Source organism: Haliotis asinina, chromosome 12 (assembly GCF_037392515.1).
Source record: "Haliotis asinina isolate JCU_RB_2024 chromosome 12, JCU_Hal_asi_v2, whole genome shotgun sequence".
Classification (NCBI taxonomy): domain Eukaryota; kingdom Metazoa; phylum Mollusca; class Gastropoda; order Lepetellida; family Haliotidae; genus Haliotis; species Haliotis asinina.
In genome coordinates, this window is record NC_090291.1 from 12,191,616 (window position 1) to 12,212,634 (window position 21,019).

Sequence of the window (21,019 nt, forward strand, 5' to 3'; positions counted from 1 at the left end):
TCCTCTTTAATAAGATATTACATACTGGATATTATCCAACATCTTGGTCTACTGGTATTATTATGCCACTATATAAGAAAGGTAGTAAGAGTAATTCAAACAATTTTAGAGGAATCTCTTTACTAAATGTGATAAGCAAACTCTTCTCTACAGTTTTAAATAAAAGATTGGAATATTATTTGGAATTTTGTGAACTAGTTGGTGAATACCAAGGAGGCTTCAAAAAGGATCCCTCCACTGTTGATAGTATCTTTATTCTACAGACCCTTGTACAGACATACATAACTCGCAAAGGTGGTAAACTATACGTTGCTTTTATGGACTTTTGTAAGGCTTTTGATATGGGTAACAGGTATAAATTATTATATGTTCTTTCACAAACTGGAATTCATGGTAACTGATTTACCTCGATACGAAATATGTACAGTAATGTTAGAGCCACTGTATCATATGACTTTGGTAGAAAGTTAACTGAATATTTTGACAGCTCCTGTGGAGTGCGTCAAGGCTGTGTCCTCAGTCCTGTGCAGTTCATAAATGAGCTCAAAGTGTTACTAGAAACTAAATTTCAGGATGGCATTTTTATATCTGAAATAATGCTAACCATCATTGCATTGTTGTTTGCAGATGAGCTGATTTTGGTTGCTGACTCTGTCGTTAAACTCCAACGTCGTCTTGACGTCTGCACATGTATTCTTACAAATGGGGCATGGATATAAATATTGATAAAAGTAAAATAATTGTCTTCAACATGGGTGGTCCACTGTCTAAAAATGAAAAATGGCTTTATAATGGTTCACCCGTGGAAACTGTAAGTGCTTATAAGTACATTGGACTTATGGTAACACCCAAATTAATCTGGACTAGAGCATGTAAAAATCTTTCTGAGCAAGCTAGTAAAGCACTCTGGCCAGTTAAGTCAGTAATACGACGGTATGATATGTGTTTTTCTGATGCATTATATATTTTCAGTAAGAAAATTGTACCAATACTTACATATGGCTCTGAGATCTGGGGCTTTCGAAAGAGAGAGAATATTGAAATTGTACGTCGGAAGTTCTGCAAATTTATGCTACAAATTGGTTATAGATCTCCAAATGCTGTTGCTTATGGGGAAAGCGGTCAACTCCCTTTGTCACATGTTTACTTTATAAAATGTATTAAATATTGGCTAAGATTATCATACATGCATCCTGATAGATACCCTTATCAGTGTTATCAGTTTTTACTGTCAATTGAATCTAGAAAACGACCAACATGGGTAAGTTATGTTAAGCATTTATTGTTCAGATATGGGTTTGGAATTGTACGGAACACACAATCTGTTGGTGATTCAAAAATATTTATTTGTAAATTTGTTGAAAGACTTAATGATTGCCTCTACCAAGAGTGGCACTCATCCCTTCATGACCACAAATCACTGTGTTTCTATTACTCTCATAAATCTTTGTTGAATTGTGAAAAATATCTTTTGTCTAACATTAGTAAAGAAAATAAACGAACCTTTACAATGTTTAGATCAGGATGCAATATACTTGGTATTCAGTTAGTGAGAAAAGGTTTGGCTAGTGTTAATGATAATGTTGTACTATGTAAGCATTGTAAGGCTATTGAAGACGAAGTACATGTTATATACAACTGCAAGTTCTATGATAGCCTTCGCCAACGCCTAATTCCAAAGACATCAAGTGGGCATTATATGTCGATTCAAAGTCTCTGTACATCTTCAGATACCAATATAATAAACAACCTTGTGAAATATTTGAAATATGTTTATTCAGCATAGTAGTGTTAGCACAGTCTTTTTCTACCCTTGTTGCATACCCACTTGGAAATCCAACCTTACTAAATAATATTTCACATATTGGTGTGTATGTAATATTTAGACCAGGGTGCAAAATACTCGGCATGCAGTCAAACCAGAAAAGGTTTGGACACTGTCATTAAAAATGTTTCTGATGTATAATTCTATAGCCAACCGAGTGGGAAATATGTCTTTGCCTGAAGCTTATATATACTTCTCGGATATGTAATATATTAACAACTCTGTAAAACATTTAAAATACGTTTATGCTGTGACATAGTGTTAACATCATGGTCGATTTGTGGTATGTACACATCTGATAGCTCAGCTGTATCTTGTACCATCCTATATAAACTTACAGATATGTAACATGTGTAGTAACCTTGTGCTATATCTGTACTAAGTGTTTTCTCCGAAATACTGTTAGTGACATGTGCCTCTTTGACCCATATTGTATACATATCGGGTAACGCATCTGTACTGTGTACTATTTTGTACTGTAGGTCGAATGGCCTTATATACAAATCAACTATAAATGATGATTCTCGTGCTCATGATCATTGTATTGTCTGGTCCTGGCTCCATTATTTACAGACAACTGCTATTTTGCTAGACTATTGAATAGGTTATTATTGTGTAGTTGCTATTTCTCATTCATAAACTGTTTCTTTTTACTAGATCAAAGCTCTTCCAATAAACGACGATAAATATACCGTGCCATGTTCCTAAGAGTCAGTACCAGATACTGCTGTCGTTTCCTGGGTGTTTCGGATAGAATTGCGATTTAACACACTGTTTACAAAGATTCCCATAACGACTCAGTTGGCTCTGTAAAATGTAACGTGTAGAATCAGAGTGTGGTACAAATCGCAGCTTGTCGCATTGTGAAAGTTTGGGGACATTTGGCGCTTATTTTTGTATCCACGCGAAGACTACAATGTCCTTTCTGACGTCCCTTGTATGCAAACGTTTTGCAAGTGGAAATAAATACCAACAGACACCATACTAGCAAATACCAAGATTTGTTTGTTTGTTTGTTTGTTTGTTTTGTGTGAGAATGAATAAGAAAACAAACATGACCGACGGATATTTATGGAAGCTACGTAAAATCACAGAGATCACTGTGGATAGTATAAGCTAAAGTCCACAGGGCATGAGGTGACCCTTCTGTCTTTCACACCCTTGAGTGAGAAGTCTCTGTGATATTAGTGGTATCAAATAGGTTGCTACATCAAGGTGATTATGTGAGATACTTTCTTTTAGAATTCCTTTCATAGTTGTTACTATAGTAATGCGTTTCAACCTGCTTACGGAATCAATAGTACATGTACCTGTGTAGACAATTATGTGGATATCGCAGGTTTAGACAAGGGGTTTCTTATCTCCACTTTGTATCCTCATGGAACATATGACATGTACAACATAAATATATTCCCTTAAATATACGATAAATAAAAGATACGTCAAAGTGTATGTATGATAAAACCTTTTGTTTACAAGCATCGCTCAAATGATTTACAAAACGTGTTAAAATGCAAAGATGAAGAGCCTGAGGAAGACTAGAAATAAATGTATCTAAACAAGTATTCTTACTTAAGTATATTTAGTGGTTCCAAAAAGACGGTTTCAAAAATGGTTTCAAAATTGGAAATGACATTTTAGAGTGTGCCCTCATATATATATATATATATATATATATATATATACCTAGGAATTACTTTGCCAAGGATTATATAGATTTTACTGAAAACGAATATGACTGAGAAGTCCACCAAACAATGTATGAACCTCCTAAGTAAAAGAGGAAGTCAACGTGGATGATAACTGAAACATCTTGCTGACCCTGTTAACACGTAACGAGCCATGTATTTAAAACAGGAAGCAGAGATAAGGCGTTATTACTATTAAAATAATGTAATTAATGAATACACTGTTGTGATGTAAACTTAAACATGTGCAATAGGACAAAAACACCTAACTTGGTGGTCTGTGTTGATTCATTCTGTCACTGCCATCTAAATAAGAAAAGAACAACATTGTTCATTGGCTGAAAACATTCTCTACACCAATCACATTTAATGTTAGATAAATGGGTACCGGTTGTTCATGCTGACCTGATCAAGTGAATGCTAATGCATTGCGTCACCGTGTCACAACTGGTTGGGTCTATTATTGTGAAGGGGTGCGCCTTTATCACTTGATTGTGAACATGTCCGAACAGCTGAGACAAGGTCTGCGTTTGACATCTCAGTGTTGACAATCATCAAAAATGTGCTAACTTTCTTGAAACAATTAGTTCCAGGTGGTTTAATGTTTCCTATTCGGGCCTTTGGGCAGCGAGCTCCCCTGTTTAATGAAGTTAACTCGACCTGCCGTTTGTGCCGTTTGACCTCTCGGTCACGTCAGGTCAAGCTGAACTACCTGAAGGTTGATATGTGGAGATTATGGTTTGATTGATCATGAACTGTACAGATGTCTCTAGCTACCATAGTTGTAAATCGGTTTTTAAATATTTCCCGTCGTCAGTGACATGATCAAGTATATAACCTTGGGAAATGCATTGGCCCAACGAGCTGGCTGTAAAAGCCCGACATGTATCCAGCAAGCAGCGGGTGGCCGGGCAGACGCTATTTCATGCACTGTCACAAACGCTATGAAGTTTGTTTTAAGCAAAGGTAGATTGTATGTGATTATCAGACAGGGCTTCGAAATTCCTGCCCTCATTTGCAACTTACTTAAATGACACAGTCTGTAACCCATCTGGCTATAAATGGATTGCCTGTATTGAGGACACTTTCGACAAAATTGGAACAAGTTGGGCTACAAAGGCTTATCATTAAGTACTTGTTTTAGACAGATTGAAGAAATTAATCTACAGACTTGGATATTAAACGTAGAAAATCCTCGAGAGGTGCTATTTATAATATTTTAAAAATTCATAAAATTGAAATACGAAACGTACCTGAATTTATTGAATCATGATAATCGGATGGCGTTACATAATTTCAAAACCTCCAAACATTACGTTCCAGCTGACGCAGGACGATGGATTAAAACATTTTCACGTGAAGGCAAACGTCATATCAAGAACAATTACTGTAAAAACTAGAATCGATCAGAACAGTTTACAGAATGGTTTAATTTAACACATCTTATATACAAGGTGACACTAAGTACAGTTTCAGATAATTTTACATGTCTGTCAATAGTGAGATTGAATGCCGAGTTGTTTGATTGATGAAATGCTAAATCACGTTATCCATTGATGAACACGATGATATGTTAGACCTACTAGCAGTGATCACATTTATATCATATGTAATCAATATTTAAGAACATTTTACTGGCATGGGATTTCAGACAGTTTTAATGATCTAATGATGTCCAAAGTAGATAACAATATAAATAACGGTGACATTGCTATTTTGGATATATCCGGGAATTATTATTTATAATTCAGAAAAAAATTCGCAAAATACGTCAAATACCCTGATCATCTTATGAATAGACAAACTGATTAAGAGGACATGTTATAGTTGACTATCTAAATCTGATCTGAGTCTGAAACGTGATTTTAAATCGTTGAATGATATTTTTCGACCTCACCCATCCCTATCCGAATCACACAATCCTTCGGAACAACATCAACAATCCTGAAGAGAAGAAGACAAGAACTTTCTCCCATAGGAATCGTATAATTTGCGACTATGATGATGATGATGATGATGATGATGATGATGATGATTTTATAGAGAAGCATATGTACGATGTGACTAACATCCCCCCTAAATAAAAATTAATTTAACATTACAACGTACAAAATGGCCGCTTTACGTGGTGTCTGTGAACAAGATTGTTGACCTTCCTACCTCCCCAGAACAGAATACAGACAAACCCCGTTCCCCCACTCCACACAAACACCAACACCAACACACACACCAACACCACCATCCGCCACCAAGACTGCTTGAAATTTGTAGTTTGCGCTGTGTTCATTTTCTCAGTGGTAGATTTTATAATAAACATAATAATAGGGAAATGTTTCTCGGGCATCGGCGAGCCACTTTTATTTGTGCGCGCAACAATTTTTTTATTGCCATTTAAGAAATAATAATTTTGACTTGCCCGCGTCATCATCCATATGTCCACTATCAAAACGAATGCCTTTTAATAACGAGTGTGACTGGATTTACAGCTCATTAACACGTGCATAACTTCCCAACCTGTATGTCTGACAGAGAAAAATGTAAATGTCTCCTCCCTCGTCACTTTTGAAAATAATATGCCCCAGAAGCGCTTATTTTTTGTTATGCAGCCTAACCAATGCAAATCTTCAAAATATGTGTAAAAATGACAACATTCCTGTCTTTGATATATCAGAAATGATAGGTGTTTTTCAGTAATAAAAACTGAACAAAACGTGTCAGGGAACACGATATCCAATAACATTTTATGGCACCATATATGAGAAAGAAAGCACGACTGATGTTAAATTTGGACTCGATGATCTAAACCAGATCTACGATGGCTATAATTCTGAATCGTCACTTCATGTACATGTACAGCTGTAAGTGAGTGAGTTTGAGGTTAACGATGGTTCCAACAGTGTTCCATTATACCGCAGTTGAAGGAAAGTCCACAGTGATTCAGGTCTTACACACTTACCCCAACTCAAGAATGCTTATGTGGCACTGACGCAACTAGTGGCAGATAACTGGCTTTACCCACACGACCCCCAACTACAGTTTATGAACTGATCTCCAGAAAGCCATACTAACGGGATCGGGTTCGGTTTCTTGACTTGGTTGACAAATCGCATCCCAATTGCGTAGATGGATACTCTTGCTGTTGATGACTGGATTGTCTGGTCCACACTCTATTACTTACACCGCTGTAATATTGTTGAGGAGTGCGACATAAAAATAAACTCACTCACTCTTACCAATTGAATGCAGTTTTAAAGAAAACAAAATGACAATCTTATTGACGCAGCAATGCAAAATTTTATACATTTCAACGCTTTTTACGCATGTTTATAAGCAAAAAACACCAATACAACGTGTTTTCATGTGACAATTATCACCTGAAAATCCGCCTGTAATATAGCCTCAAATAATGGGAGCACGACATCTGAATATAATAAAATGATTATTAAATATACTGTGAATAAAAGGCCTTCAACTTCATGGTAAAAGGATTTGTTTCTCGTGCATTGGGAAAATCCAGACACGTATATAAACTGCTGTAAATATCATGTTATACCTTGTAGTCCTTGCCGATGAAGCTGGCTCTTGACAGTCTCGTGGTAAATTCGTTAACTCGATTCTCAGAACGTTTGAAGAAATCTCAGATGTCATCGAGAATAATAGTAGTGAAATGGTCCTGAAAACTGGCCGAAACGAAATTCATCCATTGTAAGTATTACCGTCGACTTCCACTGAAGAACGTTGGATTTTCTTGGAATATATTTGAAGACCATCATCAGCCTGTCATATCGTGAATACAGAACACACCCACTCGCTCCGACCGACTACAGTTTGATAGGAGTAACAAAATCATTTCTTTGATTTAGACTCATTTCCTTTAGAGGAAACAAATTTTACTTAGACTGGGCGGCTGCAGAAATTCTGCACGGTTGATTGGGGAATCATCATCATCATCATCATCATCATCATCATCATCATCACAAACACCACCACCGTAGGCAAAACAGACACAAAGTCGCTTTTTAAACCTAAGTAAACTGTTCTCCTCTTCAAAAGCAATCATCTTTTTTTTCGAAAGGGACACAGATACGTATCGCGGATAGTTACATAGTCAAGCAACCCCATCCCTTTTACAGTCCTACATTGAATACCTCTGGTCCTTGGAGATTTCATCCCGTAATCTCGAATTCTTTGTATTCTGCTATTTGAAAGACATCCAACAGCCGCCTAATAGTACCTAATGATCGTGGCCAGTGGACCAAGCGTGACGCCCTTATCTCCTTACAACTGAAGCCCCTGTCACTAGGTAACTTCATCTCGAGTTGACAAGCTGCACTGGTCACTGACGCATTTGATGATCTGATCGCTTTTCTACGTTTCACGACATTCAGCATCGGGCCTTATTTCCCCTAGGTACGTTACTTTATCTTTTTCGTCTTTGGGAACACGTGTTTGTGTAGTGACTTAAAGGTGATCTTCTTTCTTGGCAGGTAGGCCAAATGTAAAATATTTGCAGTATTCCATTTCCTTACAATCTGCAAAGTGACAGCACCACCTATGATGTATGTCTGGAACATTCGACAAACTACTTATGGCAGCCGTAAGTGTCCTGTAAATGCAGCCTGCTTTAGTGACAAAGTTGAGTACTCGTCTACCTACTCCGATCCCAGATCCCTGCATTGTATGGTCCCGACTTGATACTTTTCGGGACGTAAGTACTGTAAAAGTTCTATTACAGGATATTTAAATACCGCACATATTTACTAGTTCTTGCTGGTGTTCAAGGCGTTGGTGTTTTATTCCTCAATCATTGGATGTCAAACTCAACTGCACATCGTATTATCAATTTCAACTCCCTTAGGAGTATACAGCTCTTCATCAGGTCATACACCAGAGGATTCTGGGTGTGCACTGTACACTAGGGGTTGTGACAACACGGGAAAAGTAAAAGACTAAAAGAGTGAAAAGTTAACTCCAAGGTTTTAACACCCGGTCACAGGTGGGATCGATCCCGACACGTCAGCCTCGTTGGAACACTAGCCTGGAGCTGCCCAGAATGCCCGTGACGTTTAAACAAACAGAATATAGAGCAATGTCCCTTTGATTTCGTGTATATTTGGTGTAATGGAATAGTTATGCAAACTAATGTCTCAGATGTTTAATCGGACTTATTAGCTGCTGGAGCTGATCACTGGGCCAATTATCTGATCGGCATTCTATGCTCTTCAAAATACTAGGGGAACATGAACTTTCCTCTTTGGCTAGGACGTATAAGCGATAACAAACGTTTTCAAAGCCAAACATCGTATACACATACGGCCATTTCTCTTTATCACCATGACTAAACACAACACATGGGATTCACATGCACAGTGCAGTTTCCCATACACGTGCATGGGTTGTTATTCTTGATTTTGACAATTTTTAATGTCGATAAATCATTAACTTTGACAATCATGATGCATCACCTAGTTGTTAGTGTTTGAATGTTGCCTTTTTGTTTTAAAAAGGAAATCGTCCACATGCAAATTTCACTTCATACACCAGTCACCTTTCAAGAGCGCTTTCTGTAAAAATAACTGTGGTCACGAGAAAGAGCAAATAGTGATGCTCTCTGAAAACCGTCATTATCATCATATCAGCATTGATTGAGTCTGACATATCTCCCAATTTAATCAATCCTAAATTTAAAATTAAGTTCCCTTTCTTGTTTTGAAGAATATACACGCTGATAGGTAAAAATGAAACGTGCAATTTCATGGATGACAGCTTTTTGCTTCTTGAGCCGCTGGTCGGACTGGGGTCGAACGGAGTGCTCACAAAAACCGGTTTATAAAATGCAGGGATGAATGAGCAACGACCCAAGGAGCCGCATTCATAAAAAAACATTTGTGTGACCGTTATTGTGATTATCCAGAAGCAGATCCAGTTTAGGAGGGTGGGGCAGTGATTGGAGACAAGTGGTTCTGGAGTGGCTATCCTACTGTTTAGTACGTATACCTTATCATGACCACAACTCCTTCTGGTTGTAGGAAGCAACGTTTTCAGACTTACGACTGTATGGTGATTGTGGTGCGTTTTGTGCTGTGGTTGTATGACTGTGTTGTGATCGGGTGATTGTGTTGTATTTTTGTTTGAGTGATTATGTTGTGACTGTATGGTGATTGTATTGGGCTGGAGTGATTGTGATGTGGTCCGGTGATCATGAGGTGATTGTGTGGTGATTGTGAGGTGATTGTGTGGGAACGGTGATTACCACGACAATGGAAATTTGGGTTATCATGATTCTGGGTCGCGTGTTTAATCAGAATAACCTATCACATCATTAACGTTGATGAAGAATAACCTATCACATCATTAACGTTGATGAAGAATAACCTATCACATCATTAACGTTGATGAAGAATAACCTATCACATCATTAACGTTGATGAAGAATAACCTATCACATCATTAACGTTGATGAAGAATAACCTATCACATCATTAACGTTGATGAAGAATAACCTATAGAGAGCGTTAACTTTTTGCAGGATTAACATCATGTGTGATCCATTTTACGCAGGGTTCGCTATAATGAGGGGTTTATAAGCTGCGATTCGGGGTTATAACTGTGGTGCGGCGGTTTTGACTGTTATGCAAAGTTAACTATGACGCCGGATTCATTGATCAATTCACGTTGATGCCAGGTTGAATATGGAGGTTGGTCGGTTTATTGTTAGCAACACAATCACCAATATTCCAGCAATGTTGAATATAGAGCGAATTGACACCGATATGGTAGTGCAGGCTGAATGCTTTGTGAATGAATATTGATGCAAGGTTCACTACTATGGGACAAGTTGTGATGCAGGTTGAATGTAACGCGAGTGAATACTGATGCAAGGTTCACTACTATGGGACAAGTTGTGATGCAGGTTGAATGTAACGCGAGTGAATACTGATGCAAGGTTCACTGCAATGGAACGAGCTGTGATGTATGTAGAATGTGTTGCGGGTGAATAATGATGTAGGGTTCACTGACATTGGACCAGCTGTGATAAAGGTGGGTCCGATTAGACTGTGCTTTAAGGAATACAAACCCACAGGGAAGTTCTGACAAGCTGGACTTTTCTCAGCCTTGCGACCCTCACAAAATCTATCATCTCAATTTCGACCATTCATCTTGTTGTGAATCTTTGAATAATGTATGTTGTATGTTTCACCAGATACTACAATGGGATACATCGTAAAAATATCACGTTGTTGCATTGCTACGTTTGCGGTAAATTTTAAATTGTTTGTATTAGCAATTTTAGCAATAACCTAGCAATGTATTGAGACACCATAAATTGGCTTCACACATTGTACCCATGTGAGAAAATCGAATCCGGGTCTTCGGCGTGATGAACGACCACCTCAAACAATAGGTTACCCCATCGCCCCGAAATTGATTGCGCGTTATGCAGGGGCGGTCCACGGTCGACGATCTGGGATTCCTAATATCAGAATGCCCAGCGGAAGACTACCATTCAAACCTAATGATGTAAAGTCTTACACCTAACCAAGAGCTCATAGTTTACAAGCAGAAATCAATTTTGTGTCTTGCAGTTAATGAATATAGACGGGCTCTGCCGTTTCTGTTTAGAGAGGTTTTAATGTATACGTATATGATGTCTCAGCAACGGGCAGATGTTGATGACTTAATGAAGTTATATTACATGTAAACCAAGAGTCACTGTGTTCTGTAAACTCATTGATTAAAAAACATGATCAAATGGGATTTGATTCCCGGAAATTGTAAGACTGTTCGCTGCGTATTGACACGTAGAAACATCGCAAACAGCAGCTCCAGATGCTACCATGGGAAACAGATGAAACATACAGCTGATGACACTTCACCGCTGTACCCGTACTCGATGTACAGGAGTGCAGACAGTAAAACCCTTTGGTTTACTTTTTTGATTTACAGTGTCGATAAACATAATGTGTTTCCCAGTTTCCGGGTGTTATTGAGTATTTGAAGCCTGGGAATATTTCATTTGAAACCTCCGGCTGACGCCGTCAGTTCCAAATGTATTCCCGGGCTTCAAATACTCAATAACACCCGGAAATTGGCCAACACATGACGTTTATCTCCTAATTAGTAATAGCCGGGTTAGGGTTACTCCCAACAACTCGGCTGCCCAGTTAGCAGTAAAAGCTATCCAGTGAAACTGCCTGATCTTACATACTAGTCAACAGGCTAGCTGGTGCATATATAAGTACTAAACTGCATTGTATGATGTCAAGGTGAAGCGTTGCGTTTCCCTTACTGGAATACAGATAAGAAGGTTTCAAACTGAAGTCAAACCTTTGGTGATTGGTTCTAATATCATGCTGCAAATTATCTTCTGTAGATTTTAACAAAATGCAAAGTAAATCTTTGGGATCTCATACACAGGAACCATCGTAGGGAGGGTAGATACACCAGTGACTTTCTGCAGAACAGAGATGGGACTAAGGGACTTTGAAGAGAATACCTAGGGAATGATAGTTCCGTATAAACAGAAGCACGACTCGAGGAGATATTAACAAACACACATTTTAAATAAAGTCTGAACCATGAAGCAGTGTTGACTGTGGTGCAGGGTGACAGAGATACAAATCTGTCTGTTATGCAGGGTTGACTATGATCCTAGACGCTGTGCAGGGCTGACGTTGATGTAGGGTTGATAGTGATTCAGTGTTAGCTGTGACGCAGCATGGATTGTCATTCAGGATTGACTGTGATGCAGGGTTCATTGTAATTCAGGATTGACTGCGACACAACACTGACAGTGATTCAGGGTTGACCATGATGCAGGGTTGGTTGTGATTCAGGGTTGACTGTGACGCAGGACTGATTGTGACGCGGGGTTGATGTTAATGCAGGGTTGCCTGTGAAGCAGGATTGACTGTGACACTGGACTGACTGCAGTGCAGGGTTGATTGTGATTCAGGGTTGACTCTGATGCAGGGTTGATTGTGATTCAGGGTTAACTGTGAAGCAGGACTGATAGTGATGCGGGGTTGGTTTTAATGTAGGGTTGAGTGTGAGACAGGATTGACTGTGATGCTGGACTGACTGATGCAGGGATGATTGTGATTCAGTGTTGACTGAGTGTGCATTGTTGAGTGTGGTTGTGACTGTGAGGCAGGGGTAATGGCGATGCAGGACTGACTATGATGCAGGGTTGAATGCAACACAGGACTAACTGTGACTCAGGTCAGACTGTTTTTCAGGGTTGGTAGTGTCTCAGAACTGTATGTTTTAAGGGTCTACTGCGATACAGGATTCACTATTATACAGTATTCACTATTAATCAGGATTCACTATAATACAGGATTCACTATTATACAGTATTCACTATTAATCAGGATTCACTATTATACAGGATTCACTATTATACAGTATTCAATATTATACAGGATTCACTATTATAGATGATTCACTATTATACAGGGTTCACTATTATACAGTATTCACTATTATACAGGATTCACTATTATACAGTATTCACTATTATACAGGATTCACTATTATACAGGATTCACTATTATACATGATTCACTATTACACAGGATTCACTATTATACAGTATTCACTATTATACAGGATTCACTATTATACAGGATTCACTATTATATAGGGTTAGCGACGACGCGAAGTGGGCAAATGATGGTTACTTCTCCTTTTGATACTTGAACCACTGCTATTTAAACTGTTTATTGTCAAACACTACTTATTTGACTGACAAAAGATGGTGGATAGGCTCTGGACGGAGGGCGCTGATATTTATTGCTCGAAGTGAAGACGGGGAAGATGGGGACATCGGAACCAACCGCCGAGTATTCGGCACTATATGTGTACATAGTAGACATGTGACCTCAGTATCGAGGTTGTATCATACCGTGACCTCAGTATCGAGATACGTACCGTACCTTGACCTTAACATCGACCTACGTATCGTATCGTGGCCTCAACATCGACGCAGTATCGTATCGTTACCTCAGTTGTGAGATACATATCGCATCGCGCCTTTGGTATGGAGATACGTTTCATATCGTATCGTGGCCTCAACATCGTGATACGTTTCGTGAGGTCACCTGTATCGTTTCATCGCTACTAACGATGGTGAAGAATATGCTGACCATAATCGCAACACCTGGTGTCACATCTGATTGCCGAATATTCGTTCAAATACTTTTCAGAGATGTTCCACCTGTCAAGAAATCCCTTTTAGTCGATTGTGAGTTATGGTTTTACGTCGCACTCGGCAATAGTCCAGGTATATGGTAAATAAAATCGAGTCTAGACCAGAAAGTCCAGTGGTCAACAGCATGAGCAAATGAGATACAATGACATGCATCAACCAAGTCAGCGTGCTTGACCACCCATCCCATTAGTTGCCTCTTAAAACAAGCATTGGCCGCAGAAGACCAGTTCTAACCCGGATCTTCACGGATGAGTCACCCTGATTTTCATTGTCCTGAGGCAAACGTTTCTCTAACACGTCTCATTCATACTTAGCGATAAAAGCTGAAACCAAGTCTATATATATTTAGGCGTTCTTGGCGTTGGGGCACCCGTGGCGAGCTACCTCCTCGTGGTGGGTGCTGGGTAACGCCAAGAGCTCGCCGACACCCCCGTAGTGGACCCGGGGGGATATTTGGTCCACAAACCCGTTTGCCGTGGGTTGCGTCCCGTGTCGGTGGAGGAGGGGATCCTGGTGGTTGAAGGCACTGGGGCTTTTAACTGCGTTCCATTGCCCAACACACCACTTTGGCTCTTTCTTCACCTAGACGGGTCCGATTCTATCAATCGGCTGGTCACGCCAAGCCCCGTGCTGTGCTCTGTAGTGTTGAACAAAAAAATTGAGAATTGTGTGTTTATATTTCCTAGCCTTGGCGAATTTCGAAACAGAATTTGAAAACGTTACTGTTTATTATTGCCTAGAGTCGTATGCCAGAAGGCGGTGGCTCATGGGCCAATCTGGTGGAATCATTAATCTTTTAATTTTTCTGTGGTGAGAAGACACACACAACAGAAGATTGTAACAGTGATTTTAAAAAATGCACCAACTGCTCAGGCGACCATTCTTCATTTTCTAAACAGTGTCCAATTTGGAAAGAACAAATGAAGATAAACAAAATCAAATTTACACAAAATATCTCTTTCTCTGAGGCAAACAAACTGGTAAAGAGATCTGATCTTCCAGAAAGTTATGCTACAATAGCAAAAACATCATCGGGTTCTAGCTCTAAAACAACATCAACCACAGGCTGCCAAACTACCTTGACTTGGGTAAATTGTGATTTTCCACAGCTTTTGCACCCTGCTATATCATCACAGACTGAGGAATCACTTCCTAGTACCTCAAAGTCGTCTTCTGATCACAAATCATCATCATCTCAGTCACATTCAAAGTCTCAATCAACAGCTGATAATCAACAAACGGTGAAAAGTAAACCAAAGCCAAAGCCTGATGCTTCCAAACAACAAAGTGGCAGAGCTCCTAAAGGGTCACAAAATAAAGTTCAATTGTTTAATAAATATGGGTCTCTTGAAGACATGGACGTTTCTGAAAACGTCCATTCTAGGGCACATAGTTTGTCGCCCTCCAAAAGAGTGCGGGGTAGATCCCCAATAAATTCCCCCAAAAGATAGTTTATTCCAATAATATTGTACAGTGCAACTGCAGAGGATTGAGGACTAATTTATATGAATTACAGCTATTAGTCCAAGATTTCACACCTTCAGCGTTATGTCTCCAAGAGGCATATTTAAAACAAACAGATACATTTGACCTTCGTCATTTTAATGCATATCATTGTTTTTCACCTCCAGGTGATAGGGCCACTGGCGGATCATCCATTCTAGTCAAACAAAACGTTATTCAAAGCCCTGTTCCACTTAATACTAATATGCAGGCTGTTGCTGTGAGAATTTCTTTACATGTAGCGTTTACACTATGCTCTCTTTATATTTCATGGTCTTCGGTGTTTGCCAAAACCGATCTTCAAGCTCTATATGACCAACTCCCGAAGCCCTGTATTATAATGGGAGATTTAAATGGACACAACCCACTTTGGGGTAGTGTAACTACAAACGCTAAAGGTAAGTTGTTGGAGGACTTTTGTTCTGACAATGATTTATGTATTTATAATGATGGTTCCAACACATTTACACCCTGGGACAGGGACCTATTCTGCTCTTGACTTGTCACTGACAAATTCAGAACTACTAAATGAATTTGAATGGTCAGTCCACGATGACCTCTGTGGAAGTGACCGTTTTCCTACTGTATTAAAAGCTGTAACACCATCTGATGTTCCTCCATCATCAAGACAAAATTTTCAAAAGGCTAACTGGGCTTTATATGAAACACTGTGTGCTGAAAAACTTAAAGCTGAACTTTTTATTGACGTTCCCGATGCTATTAAATGCTTTTCTGATGAACTGAATTCCATAGCTGATGAGTGTATACCAAAGTCCTCTGCAGTTCCACACATAAGAAAACCATGGTTCAACGATGAGTGCAAACAAGCTAGGAAGGCAAGGAAAAAGCAGAACATTATTTCCGTCTCCATCCTATGCATGATTTAAATAAATTTAAATTTTTAAATGCTAAAGCACGGCGTACTTTTAAACAGAACAAACGCCAATCTTGGCAAAATTATGTATCCAAAATATATTCTCGGACACCCATGTTCAAGGTATGGAACATGGTCCAAAAAATTAAAGGCAAAGGTACTAAATCTACTGTCCATCATCTTAAACATGGAGATCAGTTACATAATGATAAATCAGATATCGCAAATAAACTGGGCGAAACTCTCGCTAGACACTCTTCCTCTTCTAATTATTTACCTAAATTCCAGCAGTATCAAAACCAACAAGAAAAGAAAACAATTAGTTTCCACTCAGATAATGGGGAAGATTATAATGAACTATTCATGAGCTCCATACTGCTCTTGATCAAGCTCATGATACTGCTACAGGAGCTGATAACATACATTATCAACTCCTGAAGCACTTACCAGAATCCTGCCTAGAAACTCTTCTAAATATTTTTGATGAGATTTGGACATCTGGTAACTTTCCTCCCTCATGGCGTGACGCCATAGTAGTACCAATACCTAAACCTGGACGTGATCATACGGATCCGTCCAATTATCGACCTATTTCACTAACAAGCTGTGTTTGCAAGACCATGGAACGCATGATAAATAATCGACTTGTTTGGTACTTGGAAACAAATAACCTTATCCCAGACATACAATGTGGTTTCCGAAAAAACAGAAGTACAGTCGATCACTTAGTGCGTTTAGAATCATTTGTGAAAAATGCGCTGATTAATCAATAACATGCTGTGTTTATCTTTTTTGATCTTGAGAAAGCACATGACACAACCTGGAAACATGGCATTTTAAGAGATTTACATGATTTCGGTTTGCGAGGTCGTTTACCTCAATTCAAAGCCAAATTTTTAAATAACAGGCAATTTCAAGTCCGTGTGGGTTCTACCCTGTCTGTTCCACAAGGCAGTATTTTGTCAGTCACTCTTTTTAGCATCAAGATCAACAGTCTATCTAAAGTTTTAAACGATTTAATAGATGGATCTTTATTTGTGGATGATTTTAATATTTCTTGTCGTGGTAAAAATATGCATACCATTGAACGGCAATTGCAGCTGTGTTTAAACAAAATAGATAAATGGTGTCTTGAAAACGGCTTCAAATTTTCTAAATCAAAAACCAATTGTATACACTTCTGTCGTAAATACAAACTCCATAAAGACCCAGAACTATATCTCAGTGGTACCCCAGTCAAAGTGGTCAAGGAGGCCAAGTTCTTGGGACTTATTTTCGACTCACATTTGACCTTTTTGCCGCATATTAAATCCCTTAAAGCCAAATGCCTGAAGGCACTCGATTTATTAAAGGTTGTTTCAAATTCAAAATGGGGAGGGGATCAAACTACCCTCCTTCACTTATATAGATCACTGATCCGATCTAAACTTGATTACGGTTCCATCGTACAGTATGGTTCAAAATTATTGAGAATAGCTAAAGCATTTCATATTATTAAACGAGAACAAATCAGATAAAATTGAATGTATTGTGAAAGTGAACTGACCTTTTCATGTTGTGTAGGTAACGATTTAATATTTTATCAAGTCTCCTTGAGCTTCACGGCACAGTCTAAGACGGGTAAGCATACTTCCTATCAGAGAGGTTAGTGTCTCGTGAGTTATGCTGTCCCAGTATCGGACCACTTCTCTCTTCATGTCTTCAATTTTTGTCAACCCCTTTTGATTCACACATTCCTTCATCATCCCCCAAATGTTCTCAATGGGATTTAAGTCAGGACTATATGCAGGAAACGGTAATGCAGTCACATTTTTCTCCTGAAACCACTGCTTGGCATGTTTTGCGGTGTGTTTAGGATCATTATCTTGCTGCAAAATCCAGTCATTTCCATAAAACACATGTGCACTTGGAAGGAGAAAATGATCTAATATGTTAGTGTAGCGTTGACTTGTCAGATTTCCCTCAAACACACACAGCGGGGTCGTTCCTAATAAGGATATCCCTCCCCATACATGAAACTTTGGGCTGTATTTAGGTCGTCGATACAACGGTGCTGACGTAGACTTTGTCCATATTTTCACATTATTGGGATATACCCATATTGAGCTTTCATCAGTAAAAATCACATTTTCCCAGTCAAAGTTTTCATGTGCCAAACACCACTCAACACGCCTGTCTTTATGTTCTTGTTTCATGAGAGGAGAAGGAATTCCAGTCTTTTTCTCCCATCCAAGATCAATCAAATTTCTTCTAACTGTAGATTTTGATACAACTGTTGATCCCCTTTCTATCATTTCATACCTGATGTTGGAGATGCTTGCCCTTTGCTTTTTAGACGCTAAAATTCCCAGCCGGACGCGATCTGAGAAGTCCAATTTTCTGGGTCCCCCTGCTCCTTTCTGGTGCCCAAAATCCTTTCCCTCTTTAAAATTCTTCCTAATCCTATACACAGTAGAAAGAGGAGTTCCTGTTCTCTCTGCCAATGTATTTACATCATCAATTCCTTGATTACACAACTCAAAAATCAACCTTCTTTTATCTTCAGCAGACATTGTTGACAGTGCTGAGGAAAATGACGTCTGCTAGAAATTCAGGGGAGGTAACTCTAATTGTACTATACTCAGTAGGAGTAGATGAGTTACCTCCCTTATACCATTACTTAGTTTTAAGTATCAGTGAATCAGTTGAGGTATTAGGATAGCTCAAAGTAAGAAGAAAAATTCTCAATAATTATGAACCAGACTATATATGGTGGAGCTTGTCAAAGCAACCTAAAACTACTTAATCCTGTGCACCACCAAAGCCTAAGACTTTGTCTCGGTTCTTTTAGAACCTCTCCTATCGACAGTCTATACATCGAAGCTGATGAGCCTTCTCTCAACTTACGTCGTATCAAACTATCTTTACAATACATTACAAAATTAGCTTCTAATGAGTCTAATCCCGCATTTAATTGTATCTTTAATCCTCTCTATGAGGATTTGTGTAACAAAAAGTCGTCCCTTGTTCCTCCTCTTGGGCTGAGAATAAAGTCATTTCTTGCTGCTTCTAGCATTGAGCTGGAAACTATAGCTCCTTCCCGTCTTCTTTCTTCTCCTCCTTGGCAGTTGGTTAGGCCACAAGTTGACCTAACATTAAGTACATTTAAAAAATCAGAAACCAATGAATTACAGTATAAACAAGAATATAATCAATTGAAACATAAATATAGCAATTATAAATCCTTATTTACAGATGGGTCCAAGGACGATGGCGCAGTTGCTTGTGCCACTGTCATTGGATCCAGAACAATATCTTCTAGATTACCCGATAATAGTTCTATTTTTACAGCTGAAGCTATCGCCATATCAACAGCTCTTAAATATATTCAAAGACACCCTAAACGTAAACAATATATAATTTATTCAGACTCTCTTTCTTGCCTTCAGGCTATTAAAAATATTTCTTGTAAACATCCACTTTTAATAGAAATTATTGAATTGTATAATGATTTTGCTACTGGCCAACACGACATCGTCTTCTGTTGGTTACCCAGCCACGTAGGCATTTCTGGTAACACACTGGCTGACCTTGCTGCTAAGGCAGCACTCAACAAATCTGTGACACCACTTCTTATTCCATACACTGATTACAAAGCTTGCATTAGAACGTATATCCGTGATCTGAAGCAGAAGAAGTGGAACACTCAAGTAGGTATCAATAAATTACATGAAATAAAACTGTATATTGGTTACACATACTTGGGTTGTCAGTCCAGATTTGAGGACGTCATCATGCGACGATGTCGTATTGGCCACACAAGATATACACATGGATATCTGCTTAAAGGTGAGGATCCTCCTTTTTGTGTCCCTTGTGATGAAAGAATCACGGCCAAGCATGTCTTGCTTGACTGTGTTGAATATTCCATCACATATTTCAAATCCCAAACTATGAAGGATCTTTTTAATAATGTCAGTTATCATTTAATTACTGCGTTTTTAAAAGAATTAGATCTATTATGTGACTTGTAAATAATTAAATATTTTATTATTGGTAGTTTAGATTAGTAACTGAGATTGTTAGTGGCAGTACCCTCAAAGGGGGTTGAAGTATTGTAAAATTATTGTCCTCCTAAGAGGGTACGTAAGTCCTGAAACATTCAAAGTGAATTTAAGCTTACCAGGAGTTTTACATGTAGTATTTCTGTTATTTTAGTTTTGGCTAAGATTTCCTACAATCGTCAGCAGCTGAAGGGATGGTGTAAGTCCAGCTAAGGTCCATGCAGGTAACAAAGGCACTGTAAGTCCCAATGGTCCCTAGTGTGGTGATCTACCTTCAGCTGTTGGCGATCTATAGCCTGTTTTTACATTGTGTTGTCCCTTCTGGCTAAAATGTTTTATATTTAATTACTAGTTTTACATGTATATCTGTGATATTCTAGTTATTTTACTGTCCTTTGACGACAGATTCTTTAACATATGCATACATTCCATTTAAATGTTAAGTGTTCCCGTCACGATATGGCTGAGATATTGCCGATGTGACGTTAAATATTAACTCACTAACTCAGTCACTCTTGGCGTTGATATGGATAATCGTAACGAATCTGACATGAGACAATTTATATGACTGGCACAGCCTGGAAGCTACCATGAGTTTTTAGTGTTTGTGCAATGAAGTCCAATGCAAATCCGTATCGTCATGGTTTGGTCATATTTCTGAACCTCTACCATTAAAAGGTAGGTGGTTCCCCATGTCTTTGTGACATCATTGCACCTAAGCAAAAGGTTCATGGTGAAAGTAACACACGCACACACACGGAGAGACACACACACTGTAAAAGACTGTGAAATACTATCATTATAAGCTATTCACTACAACGGGAGAACGCTTAAGGGGGAGCGGAAAAATATACCCAGGCATTACAGAATTCA

The 21,019-nt window shown here is 38.7% G+C and overlaps 1 protein-coding gene across 1 annotated transcript in view; it reads right to left on the reverse strand.

Annotated features, from left to right (window-relative positions):
- The window catches only part of LOC137258832 (glycosylphosphatidylinositol anchor attachment 1 protein-like), a 155,634-nt gene that overhangs the window by 99,284 nt on the left and 35,331 nt on the right, over positions 1-21,019 (reverse strand). The window lies entirely within an intron of this gene.